This window comes from Furipterus horrens, unplaced genomic scaffold (genome assembly GCF_987537825.1).
Source record: "Furipterus horrens unplaced genomic scaffold, mFurHor1.1.pri manual_scaffold_10, whole genome shotgun sequence".
Classification (NCBI taxonomy): domain Eukaryota; kingdom Metazoa; phylum Chordata; class Mammalia; order Chiroptera; family Furipteridae; genus Furipterus; species Furipterus horrens.
In genome coordinates, this window is record NW_028327180.1 from 49,153,566 (window position 1) to 49,165,697 (window position 12,132).

At 45.2% G+C, this 12,132-nt stretch overlaps 1 pseudogene; it reads left to right on the forward strand.

The window, feature by feature from the left end:
* The first annotated feature begins 1,895 nt into the window (after positions 1–1,895).
* Positions 1,896–12,132, forward strand: part of LOC150000170 (uncharacterized) — a 33,536-nt pseudogene continuing 23,299 nt past the window's right edge.

The following is a 12,132-nucleotide window of genomic DNA, read 5'->3' on the forward strand; positions in this document are numbered from 1 at the left end:
GGCAGAAACTGCTGGTCTCTCAGCAGAGTCCGCTTGTTTAAAGGACCCCATGGTCTGCAGACCCACCCACTCTGGGAACAATGGCCAGGGCAACAGCTAGAGAGGCACCAGTCCCATTCAGAAGTGGGAGAGGTGCCTGGAAAGGGGGCAAGTGCTGGGCAAGCAGTATTGTTCCCTCTTGGACCCCTCTCCCACACACAGCGCCACAATGTGGTGAAACAGGTCACCCATTACTGATGAACACCTAAGGCTACACTCCTTACAACGTAGTAGGAGTGACAGCTCTCCCTGGGACACAGAAGTAAACAAACACAGGAGACTTCCAGCCAACTGACACCCTCTGTCTCCCTCCACAACTAAGAAGGAATACAACTACCGAAAAACCAGAAATAACCAGAAGTTCCAGAAAATAAATGGAAGTCCAATGTATGAAGTTATAAAAAAGTGGTGCTCGTTTGGATGGGTAGGAGGGGCAAAGCTGGGGAGGAGAGGTCAAGCTGTGCTGTCCCTGGCAACAGCAGCGATGGAGGCAGAACAGCGGTAAACACAGATACCTGTATTTAGAGGGAGGTGAGAAGTGCCTGGGGAGCACCCCTGCCTGCAGACCAGACCTGTCAGCTTGCGATTCCAAAGCCGGGGTAGACAGACCTCAATTGCCTTGGACTGTGAGGCCCAGAGAGGGTGGGGATGGAGGAGAAGGCTCCTGGTCTCTCAGAGGAGAGTGAATGGCAGGAAACCAACTTGGACCACCACCCCCTGCAGCCTAGAGGGTCCGTTTGGCTCCCATAACCCCTCCTTGCAAAGGAATTGTCACTTAGTGGTTTGTGTACTTCATACTCAGCTACATTAATGAAAACCAACACATACACAATCCCCAGTCCTTTAATCCAGAAAATGTCTTAAGGAATTCTTGCCACAAAACTTTCTTTGGAAATGAAAGCCTGTTTAGTATTTAAATGCTCTGAATTAGGGAAACCATGCTGGGCTGATTTTAGAAAGGTCATAGTTCAATGCATATGAGTGGCTTTGCTGGTCTTGAGAAAAATGAATAACATTTCCTTCTAAGAAACCACATCTCTGAAAACATTATACCTCCCATTTTTCTAAGTAGTCTCTGGTCCTGGGCCTCTAACACACACTTAGCATAATTCACTCAAGGAGTAGGCACTGGATAAATAAAGGTGAGTGGATGCATAGTATGGGCATTGTAATGATGTAACTATTTTATTTGAAGTAATTTAACAATATGAGGAAAGAACAACAGCATTTATTTTGCACTTAATGTGTGCAAACACTCAGAGTGAATTATTTTTTGACTCCTCATGAAAAAGAGGTGATGAGGTTGACAGCCATCATCACACACAAGGAAATACAACCCAGTGGATAAGTGGGTTGACACCCAGCTGGTGAGCGGACAACAGGGACTCTGGCAGCCTGTTTCCTGGGCCTGTAATTTAAAAGCCTAGGCTACACTAATGCTGCTACTCTTATTAATGACACACAATTTCCACCCTCTCTGTTATTTGATCCTCACAATGGCCCCAAGGGATTAGCATATAGGATCCCATTTGGTAGCCATGGCATCTGAGGCTTGGGATGTGGACCTGCTTGAGGTCCTATGTCTACGGAGCCCTGGTGCTGGGTCCTGAACCCTGATGGTCCCTATTATATGCCATGGTCTGTGCCAGTTGTCAGTTCACTGCCTCAGCGCAGAATCCGTCCCCTCACTCTGTGTAAAGGAAGCTGGATCCTGTAAATGCTTCTCTTTGCTGGCTGGCCCAGTGTTGACCCTGTTGGCAGAGGGTGCTGGGCGTCACTGATGGAAGAAGAGGGATTTTCTCTTCTTGGCCCAGGCTGCGGATGCGTCTGCTCTGTCAACACCGGCTGCTGTGTGAATGGCCCTTGGTGTCCAGCTCCTGCAGGACCCAGGGGCCAGTGGCCTCCCTCAGCAACTCCTTGGAAGCTTTGTAGTGAGTTCGGAGACTCCTGGAGAACAGCTCTCCCTGGCACCCCAGAGGGCAGGTTTCCAGCAAGTTCTGCTAACATGTTACCTCAGCAACTTCATGGCCATCGGTGAGTCATGCCTGTGCTTCCAGGAGGTCTGAACCCCTGCCTTGGGATGGTGACTGCTCCTTATATCTGCAAATTCCATAGTCTTTAGGGCTCTTTTTCCTCCTTATTAGCCAGTTCCCCATAACTTCAGTGTCTTGTTAGAGTTAATAACTCCTTACTCTAAACTTTCCTCATTCACATGACTATGGGGCTTTTATCTCCTGGATGACCCCTGACTGATACAGGTTGCCTCCCTTCAGAGAATCTGATTGCAGGGATTAAGACCTGAAAATTGCCTGGCATCCCATAAACATGAACATGGGAATCATGAAGCCAGGGGCCAAGGGAAATTTTCTCTTATTTTTTTTTTCTTGATTTATCATCTATGTTTCATAGAATGCAGGAGACAAAGATCAATCATCCTGCGCTTTTTATAAGTAATACCTATGAAATATACTAATATTGTTATCACTTTAAAAACAATTTGAAGTCTTCTTTATTTCCAAATTATGTTTCAAGTAGATCTCTAAGTACCATATTCAACATCCAATTCTGCAACCAACTGATTGATTGATTTCGATCATTTTTCATCTCAGTATGTTTCCTCTCCCAGGAATGGGAGCCTTTGATCCTCAGCTCTCATGCCAATGATACTGCCTCACATGCACACAGCAGCTTCACATATGTTTGGTCATTAAACCATCAAAGCATCTCCTGGGCTGATGATAGTGAATTACTATCCCCACTTTAGATAAACAAACCTATCACCGAGAGAGTTAAATGGCTCTCTACGGGGCAAGTGATAAACAGCAAAGCGGCATCTAGAACTGAGAGCCAGGTCTCCAAGTACCTCATTCTTTTTCCACTGCCTCCCCCACATTTCTCTGTTTCTTGGTCAGAAGCTTTATCATCTGCTAAGGAATTTCAAAGATCAGCAAATGGAAGTGTGTGGGGACTATTTGGGGGGCTGCAAGGTTCTTCTAGCATCGCTCAAATCACTGTTGAGTAGGGGCATCTCATGTGCTGGACTAGCTCCACCTCGACCCCAAAAGAGTCAGAAAGTGGGTGTGAAAGGGGCGTGGAAGTGGTGTTGCACAGTCTGACAGGGACTCTGAAGGTCCTTCTGCAGGGAGCCAGGTGCACAGAGTGGAAAGTGAGTGAGTATATGTGTGTGTCGGCGGCAGGGGGCGGTCAGCAGTCCCCTCTGTCCTGCTTGGGTGCTAGCATGGCTCTGGAGGAGAAGTCGCCTGCCATCTGGGGTGTGTGCTGGCTGCCCTGGGTGCTGGGTTAGGGCTTGGATGCCAGTAGGGAACCAGCCCCACAGCACTCCTTTATAGATAAGGTGTCGGTCTGTTGTGCTTCTGTACTCGCCATCTCCAGGGCAATTACTTTCTGCTAATTACCTTCAGCACCCCTTTTCCTCTCAACTTTAATTCTGTTGTCCACCCCCCGCCCCCAGACAGCAGGCGCTGGGATGCAGGACTGAGGGCTGTGAGCATGTGTCCTCTAGAGAAGCACAGTTTAAGTGGAATGGTTTGATTTCTTTGCGTTTCCCTCATTGTGTGAAAACAATTTTTTCTTCCCATTTTCCCCTCTGATTCAGTTTTTCTGCTCACCAACACCTCCATTCAAGGTGTCATAGGCCAAACTCAGATTCATTTTCTAGTTCCGTGGTCCTTCAAAAGTATCTAAGGACACATAGATACATAGATAAATAAATGAACAAATATATAGATAAAACCCAATTATTTATTTACTTATTTTTATTGTGTTTTGTCCATCACCATTTATCTCCCCGTACCCTCTTCTACCTCCTCCAACCCCCACCCCCCTGCAGTCACCTCACTGTTGTCAGTGTCCATGAGTTCTCTTTTTTTATTTTTTGTTTGATCCCTCCAACCCCTCAATACCTCCCCCCAAGAGCTGTCAGCCTGCTGTCTGTGAGTCTCTCTATTTTGCTTGTTAGTTCAGTCTGTTTATTAGATTATACACATGAGTGAACTCACATGGTAATCATCTTTCTCTGACTGGATTATTTCACTTACCATAATACTCTTCAGGACTATCCATTCTCTCAAAGGGTAAAATTTACTTTTTTTTTTTTTTTTTTTTTTACAGCCAAGTAGTATTCCATTGCATAAATGTACCACAGCTTTTTTTATCCACTATCCACGGATGGACACTTGGGTTGCTTCCAAATCTTGGCTATTGTAAATAACCTGCAATGAACATGGAGGTTCATATATTGTTTCAAATTAGTGTTTTGGGTTTCTTCAGATAAACTCCCAGAAAAGAAATTGCTAGGCCATAAAGCAGTTTCATTTTAATTTTTTGAAGTAATTCCACACTGCCTTCCACTGTGGCTGCACCGATTGGTGCATTCCCACCAACAGTGCATGAGGGTTCCCCTTTTTCCACATCTTCGCCAGCACTTGTTGTTTGTTGATTTATTGATGATGGCCATTCTGACAGGTGTGAGGTGGTATCTCATGGTGGATAAAACCCAATTTTAATTTTCTAACCAATTATGGTGGAGTTGAGTAAGAATCAAACTGAGAAGTCTGTAACTGGGAAAAGATATGGACAGATGTGAAAATTTCCAAGTGATATGTGTGTGTAAACAGAAAATCCCAGGCTTCATTCACCAGCTTGTGCGACGAGAAAGAGGACAATAGCATTGACTGGCATGTATCAAGCACTTTCCATGGGCATTCTATATGCGCTATTCCACTTACCCCAACATAGCCTTATATAGTAGATATAAAATGTTGTGTTTAATATAATATTCAAATGGTAATAGATATTAGTTTCTACCTGTAGGACATCTTTATTCTCCTGCACCTTACCAAAGACCTCCTCACCTCTGTCCCCTACCCCTGGCCCATAGTTATGTCTGCAACGCTGTTTTCCTATGGAGCTCTGTGACTGAGAGGCCACTTCTGCAGGAGGCCCTGTGCCATGGGCCCTGCCTTTGGCACAGCTTGGAAACACTGCTTCTCTAGCTGCATCCTGCTGGATGCTCCTGCCTCTACAGCAATGCCGGCTTTGCTTCTCTGGGGGCTCAGGGCTGGCCGTCCCCAAAATATGCCAAAGCAGCATACTGATTATTTTGAATTAAATTTATTTGAAAAATAACTGGTGCAGAAAGAGCATTCTGACCCTCCTTTGTTTCCCTGAAGGCAGGAAGTAAATCTCCCCTGTGAAAGGCGCCCTCCCTGTCCCTGGTGATTGAGAGAGACACCAGAGAGAGAAGTCAGGGCTGAGAAGCCCATATAAACAAACCTTGTTACTTATTATTATTACTTTTTTACTTATTTATTACTTAAATCCAAGCATTACTTAGATTCCTTACTAGTTAACCACCCAGAGCTAAGTTTCTTTGTCCTTTCAAGTCCTCACAAATTCATTGTCAACTCTTTGCCTATAGCTTCCTGCCCAGGACTTCAGCAATCCTGGCCAGGCTCCCCACTGGCTGTCCTGGATTGGGTTGTCATTTTGATCAGGATTAATTGGCAGCTCCAGCTCCCATAAGGGCTCTTCCTGCAGCCTGGCTGCCGCCCCCAGCCCCCACTCCCTCCAGGTATTTTTGAGTGTTTGGGGTAGAGAGGTGAAAGCTGAAGGATAATTTTTGATAGGAAGTAGGACAGACAGTAAGTAATGAAAGAGCTTGGCTGCAATTTAGCTTAGAGCTTAGCTCCTTTCCTCCTTCTTCTGCCAGTACTGGAAGGAGCAGAAAAGCAGGTGTTTTTTTTTTTCCTTCTCTAATATAACTGATGATTGTCGGCTGGGTAAAAATCGGGTAAAACGTTTACAAATGACTGTTGTAACCCTCATTTTACAGATCATTTATTCAGAAAAGGAAGTAGGTTTGTGTGATAGAACCTCCTTTTGGGTGTTCAGAAGGGGCTATGCCCAGCAGTCAGGACATCTGGACTGGCCTTCTGACCCTGCCACCTGCTAGCTAGTTCAGTGAGCTGAGTGTGACATTAAACCTCATGGAACATCTTTTTCTCCATCTACAAAGTGGAGCAAATAATTCCTGCCTGTTTCTACTGGATCAAATAAGGGGATTTATATGTTTGTAAGGTGTCCTATAAATCTAAGATGATATTACTATTTACCATTAGGGGAATAATTTCCATGTATTTTAAGTGAAAATAAATTCTATTTAACCTGCATACCATATAGTAAATTTCCATCTCTCCCAAAACTAGAGGAGAACTTCTCTCTGTTTTTTAAAAATACTTTTCAATTAAAGTTGACATTATTTTATACTAGTTTCAGGTGTACAGCATAGCAGTTAACCTTCTCCCTGGTTTTAAAGTTTGTCTCTGACCCAAGAGGAGAATGGTGACTGCGTGCCTCAAGACCGTTCAGCAGTGACTGCCAGAAACAGAAGCCTCTGTCTTGATCTGAATACAACTTGACCTGTGATAGGACACGATATTATGTTTCAGGCCAGGCATCTTGTCAACTTCTTATCCTGGGGTCTGCAGATCATGGCCGGTTCAACCATGGATTACACTTCAGGAACTGCTGACTTTAGTGTCAGGAATGACCAGAGGCTGATTAAGGTTGGCTGAGGCCCCGGGCGCAGAAGAAAATATTGCACCCCTTAAAAAAAAAGAGAGAGAGAGAGAGACAGGGAAAATAAAAATACATGTTAACCATATTTTATGCAGCGTAGTAATGAAACCAAACTTGGTGTCATTAGAAAAAAGTGTAAAGTTGGGGTTTTGCGGGGCCCTTCAGAAGTCGGGGCCCAGGGTGTGTGCCCGGTGCTCCCGCTGTTAAATCCGCCTCTGGGAATGACCACATCTTTACTGTGGCTAGGGCACTTAAGTGACAGGCTTGTGGGGAAAATTGAGGCAGATCAGCTTGCTGTTGGTTTGCATTGTATCTTGATTTGGGCTTACAGAACTGTGTGCAGAGTGTGGCTGATACAGCTTAATCAAGTCCTCTTTCACCTAAAAGGTTGTGTCTCTAGGGATTCCCCCCCCCCCCCACAAATATAATGAAATTCCTTTACCAGGGCTCTTGGGGGAGGAATGATCATATATTTAGGAGCATTTGGCTCAGCAGTGTGAATTGTGAAACGATTTTCAGAGAACATCCAATGATATCCTATTTGGATAGAGTGAATATTTTTTCTTTTTAGTGGAAAAGTGAATATTACAAAATCAGGCCAATTCCCTACACTTTCCCTAGTTCACTTCCCCTGTGGGTAAGGGAAAAGCATGGAAGTATTGGGAGTGTCTTCATGCTTCCTAATAGGCAGTAGAAAATAGGTTTTCATGAGTGCTCTAGCCCCACAGTAATCTATCACTCTAATCAATATATCTCATTTGAGTCATGTACCTCTAACACCTTCAGGTGTTTGCTCATGGTCTCTCTGGGCTTGCAGGCTTCTTCTTGGCTCTCCTCCTGCTGTTCTTTGGTTTCCTTAGCCTGAACAAAACAAAGATTTTGAAAGAACCCTTGGATTTCTGCACACTCCACCAGGTTGTGCAAGCTCCTCAATTCCAAGAGAGAAAACATAGCCAGGGATCGCCAGCCACAACGTGGCAGCTGTAATGCAAGACCTGAGACTCTGGTTCAGGCTCTGATCCTCTCAGGCCTGGGTGCTCCTGCAGCCTCTTCCTCAGTTCACCTGTCTGCTCCACCTACCTTGCAGAGCTCTGCCAAAGCCATTGTCCTGGACCGCCACGTCCACTGGGCTCCCTGCCCTACCACCAGTGAGCCGCAGCCAGCTCCCTCAGCCTGGCCTCTGCAGCTCCTCACACCCCAGACTCAGCACACCTCTCCTTCTTTAGCTCCCAGTTGTGCTCAACATGACACTTCTTTCCTCTCCTGCTGCCCCTCTTCTGCTCACTGTCATTTGGGCTTTGCTCAAGGTGTCCATTTCTGAGCTTCTGTGCCCCACCAAAAGTCAGCTCCTCCTTGAGAGTGTAGCTCAGATATGGCTTCCTCAGCACCTTCCTTCACCCAAAGTGATCTCTCCAGCCTATGTTTCAGGATTTATTTATTTATTTTTTGTATTTTTCACTTCCATCAATCACCCAATCTCCCACAACTGTGATTTTCAATAATGTTATGATCCGAATGTTGCATCCCTAACAAACTTCATATGCTGATGTCCAACTGGCACTATGATGGAATTTAGAAATGGGGTCTTGGAGAAATAATTTGGATTAGATGAGGTCCTGAAGACAGGCACCCTGGCCTGATGAGACTAGTTCTTGTATAAGATAAGACCCCGGAGTCCTCCCTCCTTCCCCCCTATCCCTAAGCATGCAGGACTAAGGAAGGACTGTGTGAGACCACAGAGAGATGGTAGCCATCTGCAAGGCCATCTGCAAGCTGGGAGAGGGCTCTCACCAGAGCCCAACCTGATGCCCTAATCTTGGACTTCCAGCCTTCAGAACTGTGAGACAGTACATCTCTGTTGTTTAAGCCCCCAGTTTGTGGTATTTGTCATGGCAGCCTGAGCTTAGACAGATAGTAGTTCAAGTCTTTTGCCGGGTAACTATTTCTCTTGTTTACTCCCTACCTTCCCAACAGGCTAGCTCACTGTCCTGGAGAGCAAGGATCTTAAATACCATGGCACCCCCATGGGGCTCGGTATTCAGAATGTGAGCTGGTCTCATTTGAGGTCAGCTTAGCATTTCAGGCCAGTTGAAGAAAGATCTGTCTGCATTTATGGAACTATATTTTTTGGAACTAATTCAAGAGGTCCAATTTTATATCTTCAAGATCATATTTTAACTAGAACAATGCTTCCTAAAAACATTGTTGAAGAGAACTTTTGAGACTTGAATGTGCAAATAAAAATTGTTTGTTGATTCCCTTAGTAATTGGATATGAATGAGTATTCCTTCCTTTTGACAAAACTTACTTTGTTTTTCATCCTCCTGATGTAGTTTGAACTGCCTGTCTGCCATCTTGTCATGTGATTTTTTTTCACAGTAAGAGGTTATAATTACAAAGGTGAAGGTCAGTCCATCCTGCCTCCTGACCCGCTGCAATTTCCCAAGACCCTGAATCAGGATTGGTCGTCGTCGTCGGCGGCGGCAGCCGTCCGTCTCGAGAGACGATGGTGTAGCTTCTTAACAGTCTATCTGCACCGCCGAGAATGGCTGTGCAGTCCGACTCGGGAGTGACATAGTATCTGTCTCCTCCCGTGTTGAATCGACATCTTGCGATGACGCTGAAGCTACAGAGCCTGGGCAGGGTAATATGGAGGGTCTGCTGTTGCCCATGCAGCAGACCCCCCCCTCTCTTCGCAGCTGAAGGGTCCAAGGGAAAGACGGAGTCGATACAGCTTGGGTTCAGGTGCGCCGCAGGAGTTGCCGGTGTTGACTGCAACATCAAACCGCCTTAGGGACTCCGGCTCCGGATTTTCTGTCGGGGTTTACTCCCTTAGCCTTTCCTCTGAAGAGGTATGCCGCAAGGCAGCGGAGGTTTTTTGGAGTCAGAGTTTTCCTTCTCTGATTGGTAAGGCTTAACAATATATGTGTTTTATAAAATGAGTTACTTTTCCTTATCTGTCCACATTTTGCAAAAGCTTTATCTTTTCTTAGTGTTCCCACTACGTGGGGAAAAAAACAAAAGCAAAAAAATACATGTTGCAGAGGGCCAATTTCCCATACCTCCCCTGTGTCTGGGGAGGGGTTCTAGAGCTTTCTCTGAAATGTGCCCTGGGACAGTTCTGAGAATAGCAGGAAGGAAAGGACTGACTCCTGGGAACTCACTGTACCTCCACTTAGAAATTTAAGGCTAGGTGACCCAGAGTTCACAGCAATTCAGTGCATTCTTACGAAGATCCCAATGCATTTCCTGTCCTCAGGGGGATGTTGGTGTGTCAGTTGCTACCTATAGGAAGCATGCTTTGAGACACTGTCTGTTGAGGACCTTGCCTGGCTCGGCAGGCCTGTCCCTCCTCCTGGCTCTATTGTGGTGGCTGCTTTCCTGTGATTCTGTTTCCTCCCTCACCCTCTCTGACTGCTGCTCCCTCTTGCTCCTGCAATAATTGGCCCCCAGTGACTGTGTTCGGAATCCCTGTCCAGAAACATTCAGTGGTCTCTTAAGTGTCTACAGCATTCATTCCAAATGGCTTCAAAATACTACTGAAAGTCCTTCATAATTTTTTCTATTCTAAACTTTCCAGCCTTCTCTCTTATTACAAACACTCATACATGTTATTCATAACTCTCACGGGTCTGAACATACTCTAATGCCTCCTACCTTTCCTTCCATTTACCAACCTGGCCAGTGCCATGCTGTGTCAAGTCATATTGGAGTTGAGGCAAAAGAAAAAAATACATACCCTTATATATGTTTGTCAGATATGCTCTCATGTGGAATCAAAGGGAAAAGTTAATAAAAATCCTATAGTCAGACCACATGACTCTCCAAGACGCTGTGCTGTCCAGCCTGCGTGCAGGTCACTGCCAACCTTCTTCTTAAACTCTCCTAGTTAGGGGACAGGGGACCAAGAGCTGATTGAAAATGACTCTTCCCGTTGTCTAAGAATGCAAGGCCATGAATCAAACAAACATCTCGTCTCTATGGAAATTTTGATATTTTGATCATCATAGGCTTTTTGCATTTATTTTTGTTTTTAAACTATTTAATGAAAACGTTATTAAGCTTTTTAACACGGTTTACATTTTGCACCTTGGGCAAGTGCCTTGGTCATCCTACCCTAATCCCCACCCTGAATTTGGCAAAACAGGGCTTTGAGAGTCCTGCTTAGACTCTATTTTCTCTAATAAACCTCAGGAGATCTCCCTGCTTGGACTTGATCTGTCTGTCTCTCGTACTTGCACAGCATGCTGCTTGGGCCCGGCTCTTGGTCTTAACTACTCTGCTCTTTGCCAGGATATGATGGGTGGGTCTTGCACACTAACCAGCTGAGGACTCCTGGGGAACGCGGTTCACACATTTTTGTCTCTATATGCCAGTGCTCAGCATATATAATTTCTAAAGCGTTATTGATTCAATGGTCTTGGCTTGATGAACAATGTTAAGCCTCTGTCCTGGAAGCTCCCTCAGGTGTTATTCATTGTCAAATTGAACTTGGTAGAAGTTCAATTGCAACCGAGGGGAACTTGGTTCCTGAAGTTCTGCAGATACCAGTGAAAAAGTAGCCCACAGTCACCTCCTGATATTCTCCTTTAGTGTCTCTTTCTAGTGATCCTCTTCTTGTTTTCCCTGACTTGATCAGCAAGGGCTCCCCCACAATGAGGGCTCCATACAAGGTGGGCTCCCTAATACCTTACTCTCCTGTAGAACTAGGCATGGAGTTTGATGCTTCTAATGTTCCTCACATTTGCACTTTCCATTAGCCTCTCTCTCCAGGCGGTGCCTCTCATGCTGGGTGAGCTACTGTCTCCTCAGATCAGTAGGGAAATAAGAGTGCCTACTCTTTCTTTTTTAAAAAATATTGTTTTAAATTTATTTTTAGAGAGAGGGGGAAGGAGGGAGAGAAACATTGATGTGTGAGAGAAATATTGATTTGTTGCCTTTTGCATGCCCCCAGCTGGGGACCTAGCCTGACTGGGAATTGAACCAACAACTTTTCAGTCCCCACGACGGTACTCCACCCACTGAGCCACACCCACCAGGGCATGCCTACTCTTTCTTATTGAGGCTCATTGAAGTTCTGTCCTAGAGGTCACCCTGCTCCAATAGTAGCTTTGGAAAGGACAGCCCAGGTTCTCTGAGCCCAACTGTCCCCCATGATGGCCTTGGGCCTGCTGACATTTTTCTAGGTAATTTGAAGACATTTAATGATCCACTTTTGCATGCTCAAATTTAGCTGTTAAGTGTAAGAATTAAAGCAACTCATAAGAGTGAAAACAAAGTTCTAAACTGAAAGAATGAATTAGAAGCTGAGAAAGTCAAAACAAAGAGACCTCAGTGATCTCTCTACCTCCTTGAAGATGAAATATTCCTACACTCTGGGGAGCAAAGGAAGGAGTAATGGGCCTGTTCTTTAAAGCAGAGTACAAGATTTTGCAGGATACTCCTGAAAAGTCTGAACTGGTCAAGGCCATAGAGAATAAAATCAGGGATGAA